Source organism: Dermacentor andersoni, chromosome 1, assembly GCF_023375885.2.
Source record: "Dermacentor andersoni chromosome 1, qqDerAnde1_hic_scaffold, whole genome shotgun sequence".
NCBI lineage: Eukaryota > Metazoa > Arthropoda > Arachnida > Ixodida > Ixodidae > Dermacentor > Dermacentor andersoni.
The window spans coordinates 399,376,735-399,403,284 of NC_092814.1; the positions used below are offsets into that span (position 1 = coordinate 399,376,735).

Sequence of the window (26,550 nt, forward strand, 5' to 3'; positions counted from 1 at the left end):
TCTCAGTTGGGTTTCTTGCAAACTTTCGCCGCAGTTTTTGAAATACGTGCCGTTGGAATAAGTACCTGCATTTTTCTTGCTACTCCCAAACTTTTCAGCGTGTCTAATAGATAGATCCTCATGCCCCTTCCGGATGCAAAAAAAAAGCACAATGCAGAGGAAACAAATAAACTTAGTTTTGGGCCAGAAGAATGCACCAGCAACTTCGCGATCACCAGCGGATGAGTCAAGTGCTTCAGTGTCAGATGTTCAGCACTGGACAGACAGTGAAATCAGTGACAAAGATAGTGTTTACGAACCATCACAGACCTCAGCCAGCATGTCGAATGGAGAGTCAGACCTGACTGATGATTCTGAGGTGAATGATTCAGGATAGATACGATGCTCTCATTTCCCTCAGCCCATCTCTAGAGAAATGGACACCGGCAACAACCACTTCGCCTAGTGTGACACCGCACTCTAGGCCGCCCACTATCATTCAGTTGCCATCTAGCCGTTATGCCCCATCTTTATGTTCACTGTTTATTACGGATGACATTTGGCAAATGATGGTCAATGAAACAAACAGGTTCACACAACAAGTGTTGAAGTCAACTACTCCTAAATCTAAATCATGGTTGAAAAATTGGACGGAAACCAATGCCCAAGAAATTAAAGCATTTATTCGAATACTGATTTGTATTGGTCTCCTCTGTCTTCCTACTCCCAAATCTAAATCAAAGTTGAAAAATTGGATGGAAACCAATCTCCAACAAACGAAAGCATTTGTTGGAATACCAATTTGTATTAATCTCGTTTATCTTCCTATCTGAGTCACTACTGGGCAAAAAGTAACCTGTATGGTGTTGAACTCATTCGTCACAATATGAGCTGTGGCCGCCTTTTCCCTACTTTTGAGGTTCCGGCATTTTGCGGACAATTAACTGGTTGCAGAGTTGCAGGATCATGTCTTTAAGATCCATCCTCTGGTAGAGAAATTGAACCAAAATTTTTGCCACTGTGCTTGAGCCGGGAAAGGAGGTTGTGATAGATGAAACAATAGTGCCATGGCGTGGCAGACTTTCGTTCTTACAGAGTCAGGCTGTTCAAGGCATGTACCAAAGACAGTTACAGGCTAAAGGTTGATGTATATGCCGGAAAGTGTGACTGAACAGTTGGCATCGGACATGCCGAAGATGTATGCTTGAAACTCCTGCAAAATTACAAGGAAGTCGTGCGCCCGCTGTACGTAGACAACTTCTACATGAGCTTGCCGCTCACTCTTCGCCTTCTAAAGGAAGACACTTTCATTCGTGGCACAGTTCGCTCAGTGAGGAAAGGGCTGCCAAAAGATCTCACTGAAGTAAAGGTTGCAAATGGCAGTGTTACCGCACTTCAGTCCAAAAATGGAGTGAAGGCACTGAAGTGGATGGACAAGAGGCCTGTTCTGATACTCACATCTGTCGCCAAATATAAAGCAACTTCGGTGGACAGTGGGAAGAAAACAAGGGACGGCGCACCAATCATGAAACATCAGGCCGGTCTCGATTGCAATGCAGCAAAAAAGGGCGTCGACTATAGTGAACAAATGACGTTATACCACAACTGCCTTAGAAAAGGACTCAAGTGGTACAGAAAGGTAGCTGTTGAGTTGCTTGTTGGAAGTGCCATCATAAATGCGTGGAACATTCGTGGCATGCTTGAAGGAAACTCTACGCCAATTATAAAATTTCAAGATGAACTGGCTCATTCACTGTTCGGCCCTCGTCAAGACAACATCGAAGAAACTCGTGGGAGAAGTGTCCACATGCTAAGAAAAACTGGCACATCGGCACACGACACTCAGTGGCACTGCACTGGCTGCTATGCGGCAAACAGTACCAGCAGTAGCCCAAACACTACGGTGAGAGTGAGAAAAGTGACCACTTTCTGTGGATAACACCCCGGCAAGCCATTCATCTGCTTTAATCCTAAGCACAAGTAACCTGAGAAGCAAGCTAGCTTCAACTGTAAAATGAGTAGGATGAAAACTTCAAAACATGGCTAATGTTCATACTAAATTTTAGCCTTTCTCTAACTAATACATATTTCTAACACAGGAACTGACTTCTTGTCTTTTCTAATGGCAAGCACTTTGTGGTTCAACATAAATTTCTAGCATCTTGAATCCATTGAGGGGCTACAGAATGTATTAAAGAAAGATAAAAATGCATAATGTTGTGCTGAATGTGATCAAGACACATGTACAAGAAACTATAGTTATTAGTTCGATGAGGACAGTAATGTGCTTTAGCAAGTTAGAAATTTGTTACCAACTTGCCCACATTCACATCTTAACAGATTTAACAATGTTTCCACTACGTGGAGAACCTTGATCTACAGTGCTTTTATCATCCTGAAGAAGGTTGGTGTTCCTATTATAACACGTGTACTTAAGAAGCTCAATCTCTCAGGATTTCATGTTGTTTTACTTGACATAAGCTTACAAGGCTTACAGATTACGTGCTCATATCTCAACGTGAACACTTACTTCCTTTTCAATGATTTTCATTTCTGTAAAAGCACAGTAAATTTCGTCAGACGAGAAGTGCAAATGTGTTTTTTATTCTTTCATACTTTGTGCTTGCTATTATACAACTTACTTATATTACAACTTGCTTGTTTAGAAAACTCATAAAAAACACTCCCCCCCCCCTTTTTTTCTTCTTTTACTTTCCATTGACTCTGACTTTCAGTATGTTAATTAACTTCAGAAGAACTTGCTCTCAGGCTAGTTTGTACACACTGCTAAGAATGAAAAAATGGAGAGAAAACGGGACAAGAAAGAAAGGCCTACAGAATGTTGATTTGCGCGCGGCAATTTATATCAAGGATGGGGTGCTGGACCAGGGAAGCTAAGAAGCCGCCACAACAAACTAGGGGAGCTAGGTGAATGGCTTCGATGTCCACACAGAAACATAAATATAGGAATGTTAGAGAATGCTGTGTCATTCAACAACCCCATGAATGTTGAAAAGTGCGACAGTGATTAGCTGAAAAGAGTTTCAGAGAGCTCCAGGGAGTGGGAGGTGGATAAAGTAAGGGGGCTAGGGTGGTGATGCGCATTAAGGGAGTCAAGAATGAAGTTAAGTGAAAAATTATGGAACATAGGGGGATTGTCTCATCACTGCTCGATCGCTCAACACCAGATGGCCGTGGCCAGTTGCCTTAGCCGAGATTCGCCTACCCTGTCATAGCATGTGCTGTGCTTGCTGCTCTGCAGTCTTTAGAATAGCCAGGTGTCAGGGCAGCATGCCCCTAATGCCTGCAATTAAGTAATAGGCGACTTGCAAAATAGTGCCCGCTCTCTTCCATACACAGCCATGGCTGAACCACTCACTAGCAAACCTGGTAAGAAAATAACGCTGACCTCCACTGTTACTTGGGCTGCAACAAGTCTGGGCTGCAAACAAGAAGACACAAGACAGAGCGCTGTCATGTTTTTAGCACAGTTCGCTTTCCTAAGTAATGTACCAACTAGGTCATAATATACATTATATAAGTACATCAATTTGTAAACAAAATGTTATTTTTAATATAATCATTTTTAAAAACAGCACACGGATGATAGCATAATTTTAAGCATAGTGGCTGCATGCCTTAGCAATGAAAAACTTTTGTCAGAAGTTAAGCAAAGTTGTTTTGGCAACGTAAAAATGTGCATCCTCATTGCTAAAGCATTCCTGTCCGGGGAGTGCTAGGAGTTTGTCTTGGTGTGATGTAAAACCCTCCACACATTTATATAGTGCAAGAGAGAGAGGTGATGGGGGAGTGGTAATGGCCAGTGGAGAATCCTTCCCTGAAATAAATTTCTGGCTACGTCACTGAATGTCTGCAATGCCTTGTAATAGCAATAGGTCTTGGATGGAGACACTATAGATGATACCAGTGAACCTATTGAGCCTATTCCTGTTTAGTGAGGTGATGGATGTTTTCCCAAAGAATTATAGAAACTGTACAATGGAATGTTTTGTACCACCTGTAATAACCATGCTGTAAGAAAACAGAAAGGCTGAGCTTAAATGTTGTAGGAAATCTCTTAAGAAGCTCGAGGATAGGTAAAGATGACCAACTCCCGTATTCTCCACTCACCACTCCACCTGGATTCAAATGCACAGCAGCCCCGCTCCTTGACAGAGGTGGTTGCTTAGCTTTAATTAAACTTCATGTCAATTACTGTGAAACACAGCGTCGGCTTCAGTCGAGGGGTGGCACTGCGCTCAGCTCAGTGGAATGAAGCTTCCAGTCATAGATGGTTTCAGAATACAGGGCAAGTGACCTCACATTTTACTCTCTTCGTCGTGAAGTCTAGACACCAAAGCCTTGGTTTGAACAAGTAATGCTTTAAGCGCTCTCTCATGCATATGTTTGCTTTAAGGCAGAGTCAGCTTACTATTTCCTGCTTCTGCCACATGCAAATGACACAAAAATATCTCAATAAAATGATTGTGATTTAAGTGGTAGACACTCTCTGCAAGGTGATTAAATGTTTGTAATAAAAGAAGCACTACTCATGTGCTGGTCAGCATCTGCAGCAATATGTTCACCAAGGTATTTTTTTTGTCTCAATATATTCGATATTGTTGCAAATTTAAGAGGTTTTGCAGCTAACATGTAGCTGTTTACTTGTGTCTCGAGAACATACAGCTTTAGGTGAGAGGAGCGCTATATTGCATGATACAAAGGAACATTTTTAGACTGCTTGTTTTATTTTTGTGTGAAAAACAATTGTGAAGGTTTTAATTGCAAAGTAATACAGTAGGTGTTGGCAACGCGAACAAGCCATACAAAGTGTATGCATCAGAAATGAACTATCCAGATGAGGACCCCCCCCCCCCCCCCCCACTGATATATGTCAATGCTATAATATCAAATGCTGTGACATTTAACACATATGGTGACAAAAAAAAAGATAACTAAAGCAAGAGCAGCATTAATAAAACAACAATATCAACTGCAAAATTTATATAATTTTTCTCAAAACTTTTATCTTCGCATAAACTGTGGCCTCACACACTGTGGGCACCTTTGCTAACAACCTTCACACTTCACTAGTGCTAATTCTAGCTTCTAGCTCAACTGCAATGTTTTGAACGTCAGGGCATGTGCAAGTGAAAATTAGTTTGTGATGGCCATGTGGATCTGTTTCTTTGCCTTAATAATAGGGAGAGGAGGGCAATATAATTGCCTTGAGAACTATTAAGCAGAAGAAGCATGGTGGATGAGGAGGAGTGGCCAGGATAAAACATTTCAGGAGTTCAATGTGGTAAGGATACAGGAGTAATATGATTAACTTCACAAGAATATGAGGCCATTATAACACTAAGGGAAACAGACCGGCCCATCACAATGAATTTTCAAACATTGTAACTGATCTAGAACACCTTGCACGGCTGCTGTAATTAGGAAAAAAAATGTAGCATTGCCTTAAAAAGTCAGCTTTTTTGTTTGTTTACTCTGCTATGCCACTGTACACATTATTACTATTACTTTTTTTTCTTTTGGAACAGAAAGTCACCATATGCCTGGAGGTTTTAGATCACCTTCTTGGTGTGCTCCCGATATATGAACAGTTCGAAAACATTAACATTGTTGCTTGGTTTATTGTCCAAGTAGACCGGCACGTAACGACTGACTAAGGGAGCAGGCGTGTGAATATGCACACCCTGTATCCACTCAACCCCTATATCAATCAATTTTGTACAATTAGACCTCCATATATTGAACTTTAATGTAACAAACCGTTTTACTTTGCAGAACTTATTTGGTGTGCATATAGAAATTATAGAAATAGAAAGTTATTGAATTCTGTTTAACTGCAATTTCAATTTACTGAAATCATAAATTCTTCTAAAATTTAAATGAGGATATGTGTTGCATTTGAACTGTAAATTCTATGGACGTACAAGCGCTTTCCGGGAGAAAAGCTTCACGATTTCCTTCCCAAGTTTATTCGACTTAAGGACAAAATTTTGCAGCAAAGTTATAAAACGACCACAGGTGACAAGCAGCTGAATGCGAGGTATCTGGTACAGACCGACGGGGGAAAACTTACAAATCACAATAGCACACATTCAGGCGAGTATGTAAACAGGCGAACTAAGCAGGGAACAAAAACAACACAGCACTGCTTTCATAGGTCCCGAATGATCAGTTTCGTCAGAGTTGGTGCAAGCACGCATCCGCAGATAAAACGGGCTCCCACCGTGCATTGCCCAATACTTCGAGAGCTGACGCCTACACGACCACCGGGGTAGGTTATAGCACTTGTTTCTGCTCCGATTGTATAGTGTTCGAATGATGTCGCGACAACGCAAGTACTTGCAATAGGGGCGACGACCTTCCACAACTCCAGAACATCACAAAAGAGCGTTTGCACATGTACTAACCAGCCAAACAAACTAACCACGGCAGTGAAGGCCACTTAAATCGAAAATACAACGCAGAAACACCTCGTAAAGGTTTCACCATAGAGAAAGGTTACACCCTGTTTCACAGTCGCTCACAAGAAATCCAAGAAATGTCCAAAGCGCACTACCGCTGCCTTTTAAAAATCCAACGGGAGCCAAGCCAAATCAGTATTAGTTGGCTATTTGGGTGAACGCAACGCACTCGTGAAAGTGTCTGCGTTCACCCGGTCGACGGAACGCAGGCGTTAGGTTCACCCAAACGTCACGTCCGGGATGTCGCATTCATTCTTTGTTTTTCGCGTCCGTGATGTCACATCCGTCTTTGGTTTTGGCGGCAGAATGGCAAGCTCAAAGGTGAGCTACGCTCAAACAACTGGTCAAAGATGTGGATCGTTTATTTTTTGGGGCTTGTGCTAGCGTAAGCTATCGTAAGTACTTCACTTTTCCATTCGATGTGCCTCTACTATGCAAAGCTACGCTTTCGGCTGCCTGATACTTCATTTCCAGGTTCCTTACCAGCTTATTTTCCTTGTGACGCATCCCGCGGACCGCCGCACCGATCAGCCAGTGCTACAGTGTACTAGCGCCGAGAACGCATATTAGACGACACTGTTTATCTTAGGTTCCTTCAAACTTCTAAGAGCCTTTTTCACAATCACTTAAACGTAACATTACCTGGTTACGGTGCTGCTACACGGCAGAATGTGTAAATGGCAGATGACCCAAGTGCGGCATGTGCGCGCACTTGTTTAGAGAAAATAAGGAGTATTCATCATTTATCTCGCAATGTAAACGCACATTCCTGACACATGGTTCAGGTCTGCCGTCCGCCGACTAAGGGCGGTAGTGAATGAAGTCGCTAAATGAGTGCTTTGCGGCGTCATTAAACGCGCGGGAAACAGCGTTTGTTTACATAGTAATATGAGCCTTTACATAGCAATATCGCTGCGCTGTCAACAGCCATTCTCTGGTAACCTTTCTCCGCAGCGTAACGCTCAAGTGCTCTATGCAGATGTGACAAAGGTTGTGTGTGCGGTCGGTATTTGTGATTTTCTAGAAAGAAGCTTCATTACAAAGTGCATGATCGGGCTGCGTGGTCGTCCATTCTACTAGAGCGGGACAATCAATAAACGATACAAGCATGGACATACACATGCTGTTGCCAAATAACCCTTAAGGTGGGTCCATTTAATACTGGTGATTTAATCGTGGATGAAGACTGGGATGTTCTCTTTATGCGCTTGCTTCAAAGTAGGATAAATCGTAACTTGGCCAACAAATTTTACTAGTGTTATGAGGTTTTGTGAGAAAGGGTGTTGTGTATGGCTTTGTAACGAGTCATTGTCTCCCATCGCACGTGTATATCCCGGCTGGAAGTTATGTTCATGTGCTCAAGAGTGCTTCAGGAACCCTATTACAGCCACTTGTGAATTCTGGTCCTATGTAAGCATTAAGGGGTTTTAGCACTCATCTTAGTGATCACCTTAGACGTTAATTCTATAGTGTATATTGTTAACTGACAATAAGCTGGGTCTGGTAAGTTTTACATCTTGACACTAAGAACCTGTGGCATGATGAGTTTGCGCAAAAGAACAGTGCAGGTGCCATCATATATACATTCATTGTCATTCACGCACACTATTGGAGGGACTCCAATCTACATTAAGTACAGTGCAATCGGCGCCAGTACCAGTGGTCGCTCAATGTGTGGTTTGGAATTTACGCCAGTGCAATAATCAGTACCATCTTCAATCACGCACTGACTGGACAGCGTTATGTGAACGAAATCCTTGAAGGAGTGGTTGATGAGTTTCTCAGTAAAGTCCCGCTGTCACATCTTCCACTTCTGCTGTATCAGCAAGATGGGCCACCTGCATGCAGCAGCAGCCGAGCACGAAACTGGTTGGGTGCTACTTTTCAAATAGATTGGAAGGCACGAGCCTGTAAAGAGGCCGGCTAGGTCACCTGACCTCTCCGTTAAGTTTCTTTCTTTGGGGTTATGTGAAAGATTGTGCCGGACGTCAGCTTAGACGGACGTCACATTAGTTCAAGGTAAGGATAACGGATGTCTGCCATAGAATTCCGGCATCGGTCATCAAGAAAGCCACTAAAGGTGTGATAAAATAGACAGTACTGCGTAGCTGCAAAAGGAGACCTATTTGAACACGTCCTCTAGGCTGATGTTCAACGCAGCTTACGAATTAATAGATAGTAAGAGCACACAGTTTTTTTTTTGTCTGTGTGTGTGTGTGTGCCGACATTCTGATTGCCAGTTCGGCTCATAGAAGTGGTATATTTAATTTCGTGAACGCATTGGTTTTGCCTTTTCTCTACAAGTTGGTCGCTTTCCAGTGTGTTTATTTCGCTTTTATTTGTTGACACGAACCTGTTTTTGCAGCACGTGTACACTTTCATGAAAAATAAAACGCTCACTTTATATTGGCTTTGGTCCGAAGCAAGTTTCTGGTGCGAAATATAACTTCGCCCGCACTCTTTCGATGCGGTGCGAGCAAAGTCTGGATTTTGAAACATTCTGTGCCTATTACATTGCTCCTCACATTTCGTGGGTGGTCAGAGCTGCACTTTGGCTGCGTTATCAAGGTGCTTTTGTTATCATTTATCTGTCGGCCTTGAGAGAGGGATAATAAGTGTGACGTAGAGAGAAAGGAGAAGCTGCGAAACCTGCTGTTGGGGCTCCTTCCGTACCATTATCAAGGTGGTGCGCTGTCTCTTCGGGTTTGCGATAGGCAATGCAGTTACTTTCAATCAGCTTATTTGAGGGCACTGCTTTATGATGCGGGTGAGAGTTCACTCACATGGTATTTTTCATAGTTCGTGAGGTTATTTTCCAGTCGGTAAAATTGTACGCAATTAGTATGTCGCTGAAAACACTGCAGTTAGATGTCATTTTGGGATGCCAACAAATGCCTCATTGACACTTTGAAAATTATGAGAGTACTTCTCGAGTTAGATAATTGTAATTACCAAATTAAATCTCAGTAACGAAAGAATTACTGGCTACTACTCCACTTTACTGGAAACAATATGCACTAGGTTTTCTTCAAGTAACGGAACTTTTTTTTTTTTTTTTTTTAATCTTAGTGCATGATAGCTGTGGAACACTCTCTCTCTTCATCCCTATACCCCGTTTTCCAGTGCAGGGTAGAAAAACGGACATGCGTCTGGTTAACCTCTCTGCCTTTCCTCTCTTCTATTTCTCTCTCTCTATAATTCACTCAGTAACCATAATGAGGCCAAGCCAGATTCACTCGAAATCAGAATCGACAGCAGTCATGTGCGGCAGCACTTATGCTCGGACTAGCAGAAAAAAAAAAGAGGCTGCAGTTTTGCAGAAAGGCGAAGCAGTGTTAGTGATAGCCAAGTATGCGACAATTACACGAAGGAAGATTACACCAGCAAGGGGACTCAGGCTGTGAAATTGAACTGTCTCCTACTATGAGGTCTTGTATATACTTAGCGCCGTTACTTCAGTGCTCAAGTCTTCGAGGTCAAACGAAGTTTCTTGAAGTGCAAGAAATATATATATATATATATATATATGTATCGTAAGGAACCGCTTTATTCCAGCCAAGCTCGGACTACTACCTCGAGGATTAAACTGTGCTGCTAGTGATGATATATGCAGATGAAAAAGATGTGCAGATGATGAAGTTGAAAGTCAGGCATGTGTTGTGCCCATGCTAATTCTCTCTCGCTGTGGAAGCGGCCGCCTGGCTGCGCGTAAGTACTATAAAATGCGTCAAGTATTTGGTTTTAAGCGGGAGACATGCACATTGACATGGTAATTGACAGGTGATGTCTGCTCAACGACCGCGGAAAGTCGAATAAAACACCAGAAATTTTTTGCATAAGCCAGGAACGCACACAGGAGTCCAAAGAACTTCGTCACCAGGAGAAACAGTCACAGCACAGTGGGTCGAGTCGTAACGAAACTTGCGAGCGTCCTGGGAGACGCCTGTGTTAAGCGGGGCGAGGCGACTGCACTCCGCGAGGCGAGACACAAACTGTTCCAAGAAAGGAACTGATGGGGGTACAGGAGTCGAAAGGAATGATACATCAAGAATGAAACTTGGTGAACAGCCATAGATGAAGAAAGAATGTTAAAAGCCAGTAGTACGTTGCGTAGCCATGTTATAGGCGAATGTCATGAACGGCAGGATTGCATCCCCGTTCGTGTGGCCAGGGCGGATGTACATCGCAATCATGTCAGAGAGGGTATGGTGAAAACACTCCGTCAAGCTGTTGGTCTGCGGATGGTAACTGGAAGTCGTCTTGCGAATTGTGTTAGAGGCGCACAGAACTTCGGTAAGGATAGAAGAGAGGAAGACTGCTGCGGTCACTGAGGAGAACGCGCGGAGCGCTGCGGTGTAAGATAATGTTGTGTAGAAAGAAATCGGCGACTTCAGCAGCAGTCCCGGATTGTAGAGATGCTGTCTCCGCATAGCGTGTTGGATGGTCTATGGCCGTTATAATCCAACGATTGCCATGTAAGGTCGTGGGAAGAGGACCGTACAAGTCTATTCCAACTACTTCAAAAGGCGAAGCGGGACAAGGCAGAGGTTGTAAAGAGCCAGAAGGAGCTGTTGGTCGTTTGCGGCTTTGACAATGAACGCAGGGTGCAGCGACTTCATATTCTGTTGTAAGTCTTGTGGTAGCCTAGATGAACAGTCGTCGCATGATCGTGAAAGGCTTCAAGCACCTCACATTGCAGAGAACATGGTATGACCGCGACCCATTTGTTGCCATCGATGTGATAAATGTTGCGATGTAAAACCTCATTGTGCAGCTTGAATTGATTAAGTTGTCGACGAAGTCAGGCGTTTGGAGGTGACGAAGAATCTTCCATGTGTTGGAGAATAGTTCAGCAGTATGGGTCGATGCGTTGGTGGGACACAAGGACAGATGGGCTGTCGTGTCTTAGCCATTCGAGGGTTACAATGGGTAAAGCCAATGAAGAGGACTCGGGACGTACAGAATCACGGAGAGGTTATGGTGAATCGTCATGATTCTTCAGAGGGTAGCAAGAGAGAGCATTGGTGTCTTGATGCTTCTTTGCAGCCCTGTAGGTGACATTGAAATCGTACTCCTGTAGGTGAAGCACACAGCAACCCAGGTGACCTGATAAATTCTTTAGCAATGAAAGCCAGCACAGTGTGTTATGGTCGGTAACGACTGTGAAATGGCGGCCATGAAGATATGGGCGAAATTTTTGCACTGCCCAACAGCAAGGCACTCCTGCTTGGTTATGGTGTAGTAATTCTCTGCACTGGTTAGTGCACGACTAGCATAAGTAATTACTCGTTCGCGGAATGTGTTGTCACATTGCAGTAGAATGGCACCGAGACTGACTGCTAGCGTCGGTGTGAAAGATGGTGGGCGTGGTCGGATCAAAGTGGCACAGTACTGGGTCTGACGTCAGGGCATGTTGCAAAAGCAGGAAAGCATGTTCACATTCGTCGGACGAAACAAAGGGCGCATTACTGGCGAGGAGTTGATGGAGCGGGGACGTAAGCGTAGCGAAGTTGCGTATGAAGTGCCGGAAGAAGCAAGTCCAAGAAAACTGTGAATGTCTTTTTGACGCAGTGGACACAAAATTCGAGGATGGCAGTAAGCTTCTCGGGGTCCGGTCGAATACCTTCTTTGCTGACTATGTGCCCCAGAACTTTGATGGCCTTGCTGGCGAAACTGCATTTGTGTGTGTGTGTGTGTGTGTGTGTGTGTGTGTGTGTGTGTGTGTGTGTGTGTGTGTGTGTGTGTGTGTGTGTGTGTGTGTGTGTGTGTGTTGCGTGTGTTGAGCTGCAAACCAGCATTTGCAAGAGAGGCAAGGACTTCATCAAGACGTTGCAAATGTTGTGAGAACATGGTTGAAAACGCAATGTCGTCGAGATAGCACAGACAGGTTTTCCATTTCAAGCCACACAAGACTTATCGATCATGCGTTCGAATGTGTCAGGCACATTGCAGAGTCCAAAAGGCATCGCACTGAACTCGTAGAGCCCATCAGGGGTAGCAAATGTCGTTTTTTCTTTGTCGGATTTGTACATCGGTATTTGCCAGTAGCCTGGTCTAAAGTCAAGGCTAGAAAATTATTCAGCACCGTGGAGTGAATCTAGTGCATCATCCATCCATGACACAGGGTAAACATCTTTGCGCACGATTTTGTTCAGCGCACGGTAATAGACGCAAGAACACACTGAGCTGTCTTCGTGACAATTGCAACGACATGAGTGTCAACAGCTCAAGTGACAGTTGATCCACGAGGCAACAGTTGGGGTTCGAGAGTTTGGTTTATTGCAGTAAGCAATGCCGACCCCTCAGAGAAGCGAATAAGGCCAGGAGTAATCAGAATTGCTCGAGATAGGGTATGGTCATAGGGTAGAATGAGTACGCCGCCATCCACAATGTTACAGGAGTTGACACCTATAATCTCTCCTCTAGGTGGCCAAAGAACGTAATCGGAAGAAGTGACGAGACAAATGCATTCTTCGTGGTTAGGAAAAGAATTGCCAGTGGCATCCAGTTGTGTGAGGCGCTGACGACAAGAGATAGAAGCAGACGCCAAAGAAGTCCCACCCCAAGATGAGTTCATGGGTCACTCACGAAATACCGCAAAAACAATGTGGTGAAGAATTTAGTCTATGGACACACGAACAGTACACGGTGCGATTGGACGAATAATAACGTTGGCTGCTGCACAAAGAGAAAGGCCGGAGTAAGGCAATTCTTGTGTTTTATAGAGTCCCGAACAGTCACATGGCAATAATCGCCAAGCATCTTGTAACATGGAGCCACCTCAGAATTGCACCAAACAAAGATGATGGATGCAGCCAGTCTTGCCAGATAACTACATTTTGACTATTCTGTATTGTTTGCATTTATTGTGCAAAAGGAATTCTCGCAGAGAGTTTTATCTTCAGTGGCCTTCAGTTGACGTCATCTGCTACAACTAGCACATAAGTTAACTCCATAGCACCACTAGGATGGAGACATTGTGTCGTGGGATGCTTCCTTAAAAGTGGACAAGAAGATTCTAAAGGAAAAGTGTGAGATGGTCACAGTAATAACCAAGGCATTTGGCATGGGAATGACCCAGCTATGAAGGTATTATCAGATGTGGACAAGCATACAATACTAAATGGCGCCTTGCACGAGTCCCAAGTGTCAAATGTAATGAGTATTGTGCATTGAAAGGGCCAAAAATGTTTTGTACATGCAAGGGAACACTATGGGCATTTGATAGCAGTTGCTTAGATGTACTACATTTAAAGGAACCAAACGAATTCCCTTAGACATAAGCATGCAGCAAATTCAAGGACTAGATGAAGCTTCAAAGAAACTGCATTTCATGTAGGATAGGTGTGAATGACCTTTGTGCATGAGATCAGTGACAAAAACACTAAATGAATGCAGTACAGTGTCTGTATCATATCTTGTGCAGACCAAACTAGCCTGGAGTTTCAGCATTCCTTGTCAGTACATTTAAATAGGCACAACATTGTTCAAAGTGCAATATTCTTCTACAAAACATAATATGCAAGATGTAGCATGCTAACTCTCGTGGCTCAACAACTACTGAACCGAAACCTCAATGAGCAGTGAAGCGTCCTTGTAATTTTCATCGTAACCATACTTTTGCTCTTGAAAGTGAACCTCTTTAGTGAATTTGCTTGTGTATTAATTTTTCTTTAGGCAAGTATTTTTTATACATGTTAATGTCTCAATCCTGCTTTCTCTTTCCGGAGCTAAAACAAAATGCCTCTTATTTCAATTTGATCTTTTGACCTAGGAAGCCATCATCTGGTGCTGTGTACAGCAAGCACATGCTTCGGGCAAGGAGGGAGCCAGCACCATATCTACATCAGCAAGAACCTCGGTGCTCAAAATAAACATTTTCTGTGCAAATACCTGTCTTTTTATACTTCCAGCATGAATTAATAAGTTTTTTTTGTCTTCACATGCAGGAAGGTTTATAGGAATAAATAGTGACTGTTGAATGCCCAGGAAAAGCCTTGAAGCCATTCTACTTGTACAGTGATAAAGTACATGTGTACTTGAACTTGATAGTACAGAAACGAAAGGCAAAGTAACAGGCAAAATGCTCGGGGCAGCAGTCGTATAAATGGTAGATGAACACAGCTAATTGTGCTGTCCAGTTTCATTCAGTTTGACGAAGTGTTGCAAGAATTGCCTTCAATATAAATCATTCAGTTTAGCCAGCTAAAGTCGAACTCGTACAAACTTTGGAATGTCTGCTGAGAATATTAGCATACATGGTATGTGTGCATCCTTCAGCAGCACTACAAGCCCAATAAGGTTTTTGCGTTACTGTCCCCCCTCCCTTGGGGTTATTGCAGTGTCTACTTCAAGTGCTTGAGGGTATAATGGAGAATGACTCCAATTTGCTATAAATATGTGCAGTGTTGATGCAGAAATGAGAAGGCTATATAAATATGCAGGACAAGAGCTGGTAGGCCTGGTTATAAGCATGAATAAGAAATGTATAGATCAAAGGCAATATGAATACAATATGTTAAATGACATCCATATGTGGGAACTGCCCACATGAAAGGAAAGAAAGTGCAATGCTTGCAACCTACCAACACAAACATCAGTCGGGAAGGATTCTGTGAGGATCCACTAAGTGGACTATTTCAGCACACACTGATTAGGTAGAGCTATAAGCTGGTAGAGCAAGCGGCAATCGTCACCGTGGGCTCTCGTGCTCTATTCATTCAGCGTGTACTGGAATGGACAGTCCACTTAGTCAACACTTACAGACTAGCCCCCTAGGGCTGTGGAAGGAAGGAAGGAAGGAAAACTTTATTTGGTCCTGCAAGTAGTGATAATTAATCACTAAGCGGGCCGCTCCCACGTCGGGATCGGAAGGCCAAGCCTCACGGCCACATCGTGAGCCTGCTGGATGAACCTGGATGACCTGGGTGAACAATTCTAGGGCTGTGGAAGCACGCAGTATATTAAGCTTAAGTCTGTGTGGAGTGCTACCTCCTGCTTATGTGGCAAGTCCTCCTGTTTACCTGTTCCTTTCAACTGAGAGCTGAGCACCGCCTAGGTTAAGTCAGAAAAAGCAACCAGCGTCCATAGAATTCAAACTATTACTATTTGCCCTATAAAAGGGGACAGTGAAGCCTAAAATGACACTTGACTTGGGCCATATTTTTCGCAATATGCCCGAGAATATTGGGATTTCCCATCAATTTTACCCTTCCTACATCACATAGTGAACAACGTGAAAACTTAACACTGTTGCGCAGAGCGATGAAGGGTCAGGATTTGAGCGAGAAAACAACACGACACCTGAGCGCAAACTACGAACTGGTTTACTTTTCTGCAAGTGAAGCGTACATAAAGCCTACACGCATGCACAGGAGTCCTCTTCCCGGTCTACCTACACCCTCTATTGTCAGCGATTATGCTAATCTCTTTATTGCTGAGTGAAATAGACGGCGGGCTGACACATGAGCCCTGTGGGTCCACCTTGAGGTTGTATGCTTCCACGACTTCTCTTTTCCTTTGGTTCCTACTTTTCAGCAGAATCATTGTCTTGTGATAATCACCAGTTGATAGTTTGTGCTCAGGTGTCGTGTGTTGTTTCCTCACTCAAGTCCTGTCCCTTCTTCACTCCGCACAACAGTGTTAAGTATGTCGAACCAACTAGCCCACTGCACAATTTTCCTGAACTTGAAAACAATTGTAAACTAAAGTCCGTGAGAAACGAAGTGTTCTGTCATGACATACAGATTTATGCATGATCACTTTGCTATATAAAGATACAATTTTAGCCAATGTTAACGAAGAGCTTCACTTTTGGAGTTCACTTAAATAATGTCTGTGATGCAATGTGACAGTACGAGGTCCTGGAGATGCTACTGTGGAGATATGTCAACATTGAGCCTATTCCTGTTTAATCTATGGATAGATGCCTTCACGAAGAGTTGGAGAAACTGCACAATACAATGTTTTATATCACATGTAATAATTATGCTGTGATAAAGTGTACAGGCTGAGCTTAATGTTTTAGAAAAGCTCAAGAAAAGGCTCCAGAATAGGTATGATGATAGGTATGAATAGGTATGATGCAACCTTTTATTTGGCTCTCTTCATAGTGAAGTCTAGACGCATCACCTCAGCCACACTTAAAAAATCTGTGGGCTCGTACTGCCCATGCCTTTACTGCACAAGTTGCCTTGGTGCTCCCAATCTTGACAGGTAACACTTAAGCACCCTCTCATGCACATGTTTGTTCCAAAGCTACAGTTGCTAACTAAAGTAACTCCCACATGCGATTCTGTAACTCTAGACCTAACTGCAAAAACGCATGCATTACTACGAGTTTGGCATAGAGTCCACATGAAATGTGCACAACTTCAAGTTTCGCATAGGCAACAGATAACTGGTAACCTGTTAGAGTAACAAAATGGATGCCAAGGAAAATTCACCCAAAGCCTTAGGCAGGAAAATGAGGTGTTGTGATGAGATAAATAGCAATCACATTTGATCGACTGACTAAAAGCTGGAAGGGGTATTGCATTTGACATGATTGAAATGAGCTGCAGCATGGCATGGTAACTGTGGCAGCCTTTACAATGCCATGCTCTCTGAATTACACTTATGTGCATCCATATGCTGCAGCGACCAACTGTTTTTATTCAAGAAAGCCAGGTTTGTGGTTCAGCACACATCATACGCTGGCAAACTCACTGATTAGTCAACTCCCTCAGATCATCCCATGAGTCTGAGTGAGCCCAGCTGAGCAGTATTTTGGCGAGTTTGAGCCCGAGTGAGCTCGGCTGAGTAGTATATTCTTATGAGTTCAAGTGAGCAGCTAAGTATAATTTTGGCGAGTCTAAATAGTGAGTTCCGATTATTTTGCCAACATATATATGGTCCGTGTACTTTCGAAATTCAGGTATGACACTTGCGCATAGGTTGGAAATTAAGCTTCTCGCCAAGTGACTACTGCAGAAATGATCATAGAGCTAGAGAAGAACGATACGCCTTAATCATGCAGCGTGCCGCGCGGGATCCGTGGTGTGCAGCGTGCCAGTGGATGGGTGCGTGTTTGGGAAATTAGGGGATTTCGACCCATCCACAGATAATTTCCATAATACCTTTCTCCATAGTGTATTATTGCGATAGCAATTTTTGGACACCCTAAGCGAATTTTCGCCATCGCCCTGATGTTTGGTTTAAACCAAAGTCCAAGTGTGACAAAAATTATAGTGCCCCGTTGCATCCCACGTGCTGGGGTTAATTGCGAATGAAAGGGTGCGAGGGTGAGCCGAGAAGGATGGCAGCGCGCTGTCCACGTCCCGTGATCAAGCGCGCGCTAGGGTAGGAGAGCGCGCGACGTCTCTTGCCCGGCCGTGCCCGTGCATACGGCTGTCCGCGCGCAGCAGAGTGCATATACACGGCCCGCGCGTGCCACATTTTTTAAAAGTAATTTGCGGCCGGTGTAAAGGCCGCAAGCCGACGTGGCTGCTGGTTTCACGAGTGTTGGAAGTAGCGTTATTCAAGTTTCGGACGAAACTTAGAGAACAGTGACTTAAAACAGTGAATTCCTTAGAGGGGCCAAAATTTTGGGGCGCATGAGCGGCACGTATAGTAGAATGCAGTGTTCCATTGTAAAAAAATTTTTGATGTAACAAAGTAGAGTGCTGAGTGTTACGTCTTTGTTACATCAAGGTTCAACAAAAATTAAGCGCTGGAAATCAGCGCTGGGCGCATATGCAACTGGATCCACACTGAAAACATTTGAGAAAACATTTTTTAAAAAATACTCTGTACATTTGTATAAATCCCTACCTGCAGATATTCCTCTGGTTTAGCCTAATTATGTGCTGCCTACTTAACTTACTGACGCAGCACACGTATCATTCCGAAATTTGCTTTTAGAAAATGCACTGAGTTATTGGATTTCGCGAACAGAAAAAAAATTGCAACTTCCAATATAGCGTGCTTCCTAGGCTATTAAATAGCTACAATGTTCAAGGAACGTACTGTTTCCATCAGTGGCTTACTCATGCAGTAAGATGTACTGCTCCTACACATTGTAATAAAAAGCATATGCATCGACACATAGCAGCTGATATTCTTGCTTATTTTCTCATCACAGAGGTAGATGGGGCACATGAACCTATATGCTCACACAAATCAACGTGACCAACTACTGTGGAGACATGGCAACGAATTCTTTGTTTACCTTGTACACCACAAGTGCGAGGTTTGCGCATTCATTTGACTTCATGAAACCCTATTTATACTACAGGCTTTACGGCAATGCTTGCATGCAGTGCGGTGAAGCGCTCGACAAAACTGCACATATATTATATGGTTTGTTTGATATTAACTCGAGATGCAAACGTTTGTGCAGGCAGGCAAGCAATGTTTCCATTCACACAGCGCACCAAAAGAGCGTGGTATATGCATTGATCTGGTTTCATGACATCGTGCTTTTGCCACTAGCTTTACGGCAGTGCTTGTGTATAGTGCTGCGAAGCACGACGGAACTGCACATTATTATACGGTGTGCTCGAAATCTACTCGAGATGCAGACGTTTGTGCAGGCAGGAAACGAATGATTTAATTCACGTAGCACAACACGAGAGCGCGCTCTATGCAGTCCTTTCATTTAATAAAACTCTATTTCTGCCACAGGCTTCACAGCAATGCTTGTGTAGGGGGCTGTGAAGCTCGACGCAGCTGTAACAACATCCCACGGTACACCCGATTTTTACCGCGTTTGTTTTAAAGGGCCCCTCACAGGCTACATAACAAATTTTGGTTATACGCTGAAAGTTGTTACGTGCCCTCTAAGAAGTGTTCTACCGCAAGCATTTTTCAAATTGGTTCATTAACAGCAGAGAGAGAATTATTGAAGTGCCGCGAACACATGATTTCAGGAGGCAAGCGTCGCCGCCTATATAAACACTCTCTCGACTTTCCCCGTTTCGCCTGTGTAAGCGAATTTCCTTCACTGCGTTCTCCCATACCGGAGCCGAGGGGTCGCGCGGCGGGTATACCCTGCCGTCTTCTTTTTTTCACCGTCACCGGCACACTTCCGGTGACGGTGTCGTGCGAGCTGTTGCGCTTGTCTCGTTTCCTGTAGCGGACGATAATGCGCGCTCTACACGAGAACACGTGATTAGCGGTATAAGTCAGTGCCACAGCACTGAGGCAAACGCGAGGGGATGAAGGAGCATGATCGCAATGCTGGAACACAGTAGACAATGACGTATAGTTTCGTTCTCTGCGGGCGTGCAAACGTCGGAAAAAGGAGACGAAATGGAAATTCATATTGCTACAGTGCGAAGTAAAACAAAAGCACCCAGACATTCGGGTTGTATTTTTCATTATTTCTCTAAACTTTAATTAGTCCACTGAAGCAACGTACAGATTCAACAAATAACTGATGCTGCCTTGAATCTAAGTCACGTGTCACTCTGAATGACATCACAGCACAGCCTGTGCTCCTACGCAGCAGCAAAGTTATGGGCATTCATCTGCTTGCTGCTGCGATAACATTATCACACTTGAACTCAGAGGTACGATTTTTGTTGTGTGAGGTTATAGATAGCCAGTAGACTACTTGTCTGATGTTAAATGCTATGACCCACTGGCAATCCACGATGCACTCAATGAAAACGTTTTTATGCTGTGTGCGGCGTGACTCTCCAGTGACCCACACGCAAGAATTCTCGCTCTTGTGTTGCCATCTGAGGTTTGAAATTGCAACTAACATATATTTTTATTGCATTGGACACGGGGTGGCTAGTTTGTTTCGGAGAGTCGAGTGACGGCGTATTTCTCAGTTGGGTTTCTTGCAAACTTTCGTCGCAGTTCTTGAAATACGTGCCGTTGGAATAAGTACCTGCATTTTTCTTGCTACTCCCAAACTTTTCAGCGTGTCTAATAGATAGATCCTCATGCCCCTTCCGGATGCAAAAAAAAAAAAAAAAAGCACAATGCAGAGGAAACAAATAAACTTAGTTTTGGGCCAGAAGAATGCACCAGCAACTTCGCGATCACCAGCGGATGAGTCAAGTGCTTCAGTGTCAGATGTTCAGCAGTGGACAGACAGTGAAATCAGTGACAACGATAGTGTTTACGAACCATCACAGACCTCAGCCAGCATGTCGAATGGAGAGTCAGACCTGACTGATGATTCTGAGGTGAATGATTCAGGATACGATGCTCTCATTTCCCTCAGCCCATCTCTAGAGAAATGGACACCGGCAACAACCACTTCGCCTAGTGTGACACCGCACTCTAGGCCGCCCACTATCATTCAGTTGCCATCTAGCCGTTATGCCCCATCTTTATGTTCACTGTTTATTACGGATGACATTTGGCAAATGATGGTCAATGAGACAAACAGGTTCACACAACAAGTGTTGAAGTCAACTACTCCTAAATCTAAATCACGGTTGAAAAATTGGACGGAAACCAATGCCCAAGAAATTAAAGCCTTTATTCGAATACTGATTTGTATTGGTCTCCTCTGTCTTCCTACTCCCAAATCTAAATCACGGTTGAAAAATTGGACGGAAACCAATGCCCAAGAAATTAAAGCATTTATTCGAATACTGATTTGTATTGGTCTCCTCTGTCTTCCTACTCCCAAATCTAAATCAAAGTTGAAAAATTGGATGGAAACCAATCTCAAACAAATGAAAGCATTTGTTGGAATACCAATTTGTATTAATCTTGTCCATCTTCCTATCTGAGTCACTACTGGGCAAAAAGTAACCTGTATGGTGTTGAACTCATTCGTCAAAATATGAGCCGTGGCCGCCTTTTCCCTACTTTTGAGGTTCCGGCATTTTGCGGACAATTAACTGGTTGCAGAGTTGCAGGATCATGTCTTTAAGATCCATCCTCTGGTAGAGAAATTGAACCAAAATTTTTGCCACTGTGCTTGAGCCGGGAAAGGAGGTTGTGATAGATGAAACAATAGTGCCATGGCGAGGCAGACTTTCGTTCTTACAGAGTCAGGCTGTTCAAGGCATGTACCAAAGACGGTTACAGGCTAAAGGTTGATGTATATGCCGGAAAGTGTGACTGAACAGTTGGCATCGGACATGCCGAAGATGTATGCTTGAAACTCCTGCAAAATTACAAGGAAGTCGTGTGCCCGCTGTACGTAGACAACTTCTACATGAGCTTGCCACTCACTCTTCGCCTTCTAAAGGAAGACACTTTCATTCGTGGCACAGTTCGCTCAGTGAGGAAAGGGCTGCCAAAAGATCTCACTGAAGTAAAGGTTGCAAATGGCAGTGCTACCGGACTTCAGTCCAAAAATGGAGTGAAGGCACTGAAGTGGATGGACAAGAGGCCTGTTCTGATACTCACATCTGTCGCCAAATATGAAGCAACTTTGGTGGACAGTGGGAAGAAAACAAGGGACGGCGCACCAATCATGAAACATCAGGCCGGTCTCGATTGCAATGCAGCAAAAAAGGGCGTCGACTATAGTGAACAAATGACGTCATACCACAACTGCCTTAGAAAAGGACTCAAGTGGTACAGAAAGGTAGCTGTTGAGTTGCTCATTGGAAGTGCCATCATAAATGCGTGGAACATTCGTAGCATGCTTGAAGGAAACTCTACGCCAATTACAAAATTTCAAGATGAACTAGCTGGCTCATTCACTGTTCGGCCCTCGTCAAAACAACATCGAAGAAACTCGTGGGAGGAATGTCCACATGCTAAGAAAAACTGGCACGTCGGCACACTCAGTGGCACTGCACTGGCTGCTATGCGGCCAACAGTACCAGCAGTAGCCCAAACACTACGGTGAGAGTGAGAAAAGTGACCACTTTCTGTGGATAATCCCCTGGCAAGCCATTCATCTGTTTGTTGTGCTTTAATTATAAGCACAAGTAACCTGAGAAGCAAGCTAGCTTCAACCGTAAAATGAGTAGGATGAAAACTTCAAAACATGGTTAATGTTCCTACTAAATTTTAGCCTTTCTCTAACCAATAAATATTTCTAACACAGGAACTGACTTCTTGTCTTTTCTAGTGGCAAGCACTTTGTAGTTCAACATGGTTTCTAGCATCTTGAATTCATTGAAGGGCTACAGAATGTATTAAAGAAAGATAAAAAGGCATAATGTTGTGCTGAACGTGATCAAGGCACATGTACAAGAAACTATAGTTATTTGTTCGATGAGGACAGTAATGTGCTTTAGCAAGTTAGAAATTTGTTACGAACTTGCCCACATTCACATCTTAACAGATTTAGCAATGTTTCCACTACGTAGAGAACCTTGATCTACAGTGCTTTTATCACCCTGAAGAAGGTTGGTGTTCCTATTATAAAATGTGTACTTAAAAAGCTCAATCTCTCAGGATTTTATGTTGTTTTACTTGACATAAGCTTACGAGGCTTACAGATTACGTGCTCATATCTCAACCTAAATACCCACTTCCTTTTCAATGATTTTCATTTCTGTAAAAGCTCAGTAAATTTCGTCAGACGAGAAGTGCAAATGCGTTTTTTATTCTTTCATACTTGGTGCTTGCTAGCCTGCTGCGATAGTGAAGTACAGCTTCAAGAGGAGAGCTGACTGAATAGTTTGCTTTTCTGTATGCATGCAGTATTACACTTGAATGCAAGCCTTTTTGAGCTTTGAAAATTTTTTAATGGTCTTGTTCTGTTGGGTTATTAACAGAAAATGTTGAAACCTTACTGTACATAAAATTTATTCTATAGCCTGTTTATTTTTACAATAGTGATTGTTCTACAAGTGATCAACATCAGCTAAACAAGGGAGGCCTCTGCCTGCAGCCAGTGTTTCAACAAGAGGACTAGTTGACAAAGATGAGTTTGTCACAACGTTGGCTCCAGCCCAAAACATTCCTTATTCGACTTGTATTTACATCTTCCTGTGAATCTGTTTGTTGCTCCAACTCCAATACACAAAGATGAGTGGAATGCATAAGCTTACTTGTAGAGCTGCTCAATGAACTGCTGCATAAGTTCAACTCAACTGCAACGTTTTGAACATCAGGACATGTGTAAGTGAAAATTAGTTTGTGATGGCCATGTGGGTCTGTTTTTCTGCCTGAATAATAGGGAGAGGAGAGCAAGATAATTGCTTTGAGAACTTTTAAGCAGAAAAAGCATGGTGGATGAGGAGCAGTGGCCGGGATAAAACATTTCAGGAGTTCAATGTAGTAAGGAAACAGGAGTAATATGATTAACTTTGCAAGAATATGAGACCATTATAACACTAGGGGAAACAGACTGGCCAATCACAATGAATTTTCAAATATTGTAACTGATCTAGAACACCTTGCACGGCTGCTGTAATTAGGAAAAAAAATGTAGCACTGTCTTAAAAAGACAGCTTTTTTGTTTGTTTACTCTGCTATGCCACTGTACACATTATTACTTGGAACAGATAGTCACCATATGTCTGGAGGTTTTAGATCACCTTCTTGGTGTGCTCCCGATATATGAACAGTTCAAAAACATTAACATTGTTGCTTGGTTTATTGCCCAAATAGACCGGCACGTAACGACTGACTAAGGAAGCAGGCGTGTGAATATGCGCACCCTGTATCCAATCAACCCCTATATCAATCAATTTTGTACAATTAGACCTCCATATATTGAACTTTAATGTAACAAACCGTTTCACTTTGCAGAACTTATTTGGGGTGCATATAGAAACCTTCAATTTATTGAATTCTGTTTATCTGCAATTTAAATTTAATGAAATCATATTCTTCTAAAATTTAAATGAGGATATGTGTTGCATTTGAACTGTAAATTCAATGGACGTACAAGCGCTTTTCGGGAGTAAAGCTTCACGATTTCCTTCCCTAGTTTATTCGACTTAAGGACAAATTCTGCAGCAAAGTTATAAAACGACCACAGGCGATAAGCAGCTGAATGCGAGGTATCTGGTACAGACCGACGGCGGAAAACATACAAATCACAACAGCACACATTCAGGCGAGTATGTAAACAGGCGAACTAAGCAGGGAACAAAAACAATACAGCACTGCTTTTATAGGTCCCGAATGATCAGAGTTTTGTCAAAGTTGGTGCAAGCACACATCCGCAAATAAAACTGGCTCCCTCTGTGCATTGCCCAATACTTCAAGAGCTGACGCCTACACGACCACCAGGGGAGGTTATAGCACTTGTTTCTGCTCTGATCATATAGTCATTCTTTCTCTATGGTATAGTGTTCGAATGATGTCGCGACAACGCAAGTACATCAAATAGGGGCGACGACCTTCCACAACTCCAGAACATCACAGTCATAGGCAAAGACCGTTTGCACATGTACTAACCAGCCAAACAAGCTAACCACGGCAGCGAAGACCACTTAAATCGAAGATACAACGCAGAAACACGTCGAAAAGGTTTCACCATAGAGAAAGGTTACAACACCCTGTTTCACAGACGCTCACAAGAAATGTCCAAAGCATGTACATACAAAGCGCACTACCACCGCCTTTTAAAAATCCAACGGGAGCCAAGTTAAATCAGCTATAGTTGGCTATTTGGGTGAACGCAGCGAGGGCGTTACAGCAACCCGGTGAACGCAACGCACCCGTTCGAACCACCGGGTACGCGCAACGCCGGCCCGCACTCGTTCGAACCACCGGGTACGCCCTCTACGAGAACGATGCCAATCCGAATCCACAATATACCGGCATTCCCATGCATACCACAGCGCAGCAGCGCCAGATTTCCCTCTAGGTAATGTAGTGAGAAACGCTATGGTACTTGCCAAGCGCGTCTTCAAGGTGTCCTGTCTCTACGAGAACGATGCCAATCCGAATCCACAATATACCGGCATTCCCATGCATACCACAGCGCAGCAGCGCCAGATATCCCTCTAGGTAATGTAGTGAGAAACTCTATGTCCATATACCAAGGTATTTATATTCTGTTACCAGAGGTATTTCTTGGCCTTGTAATTGCCCATTAGGGTTACTATATACGCTAACAAGGTAGCAACCTTTGTTAATGGGCAACTATATTGCCCATTAAAGCCCTTTATTGCCCATGTTCCTACAGCGCCATCTCGTGCTATCTACATGAAGCGCCTCAGCGGCGAGCGCTTCCTGAACGCACTGCCCATAGACAAGAACGGCACCGAGAGCGGCGCTGCTGCGCCGGCGTTGAGAGCGCCGCATGCGAAGCAAAATTCTTTTAGCGGGTGGTACCCCTCTCCCATCTCTCGTTCGCACCGCCTTGATTGCCTCCTGCACTGCGCGTGTTTGGGCACGTTTCGTGCCACGCGCGGTGTGTGCCTACGGGTGTGCGCGTGGACATTTCATTCGAAGGGCGATGTACAGTCTGTTTCACATTTAGGGGGAAACTCGGAGCGCATTGCATCGCGATGCGGCGAGCGCTTGAGTCAGGCGGCGGCAGCAGCTCGCGCAGGTGCTCGAGGGGCGGGATCTTGAACGGCGTCGTCTGCTACGGCGGCGCGCGCTGGCCGCATTGTCGGGAAACCGTCTACTGTCAGTTGCAGGGCGCCCATCTCATCGTTACTGCGTGAAATGAGCCGGTATTCTTTACTAAGCGTTGTGCGACGCCCACTGATACGCCTCGAAGGTAAGTTCATCGCTGCAGGGCAGTCATAGACGACGTTCTGATCCCATACATTCTTGACGGCCCGTTTCTGGAAGCCGACTATATATTCTAACGCGATAGGTCGCCGATCCACACTGCTCGCGTTGTGCAAGAACTGCTGGAAGAGCGCGCAGTCACTCTCTTGGGGTGGTCGCCTCAATCCGCGGGCGCCAACATCATTTAAAATGTCTGGGGCTCGTTGAAAGTATCGCTGCCGCACCATCCCCTCTATCAGTCGCCCGAAGATAGGCTTCGATCCACCATCGTCAGCGACTGAGACGTGCTGCGAATGAACACATCCCTGATCAAGTCAATCTACACTTCACTGCCTTCAGGATGAGCGCTGTCATCGCTGCCGCTGGGTACATGACGAGATACTAACCGAAGTTCCGAGCGTGACGTGTCCAATTCCCCGCCGGCGGGCAGGTTCTGTCTGGTGTAGTGATTGATTGTCGAGAAAAATCACTTACAGCTCATTGT

At 43.9% G+C, this 26,550-nt stretch overlaps 3 long non-coding RNA genes across 4 annotated transcripts; 2 read left to right on the forward strand and 1 right to left on the reverse strand.

The window, feature by feature from the left end:
- Positions 1–2,567: 2,567 nt before the first annotated feature.
- Positions 2,568–6,619, reverse strand: LOC140215179 (uncharacterized). The gene is made up of 2 exons (XR_011892111.1): positions 6,471–6,619; positions 2,568–3,421 (listed from the first exon to the last, which is right to left on the reverse strand). It is a non-coding gene; the product is annotated as an uncharacterized lncRNA (long non-coding RNA).
- On the forward strand, positions 6,611–14,351 carry LOC140215178 (uncharacterized). 2 transcript variants are annotated; one of them, XR_011892110.1, is made up of 2 exons: positions 6,611–6,782; positions 12,888–14,351. It is a non-coding gene; the product is annotated as an uncharacterized lncRNA (long non-coding RNA). The 2 variants fall into 2 exon arrangements; XR_011892109.1 differs by having other exon boundaries at positions 6,768–6,856.
- A 5,278-nt stretch (positions 14,352–19,629) lies between these two features.
- LOC140215180 (uncharacterized) lies at positions 19,630–24,910 on the forward strand. The gene is made up of 2 exons (XR_011892112.1): positions 19,630–20,011; positions 23,205–24,910. It is a non-coding gene; the product is annotated as an uncharacterized lncRNA (long non-coding RNA).
- Positions 24,911–26,550: the final 1,640 nt, after the last annotated feature.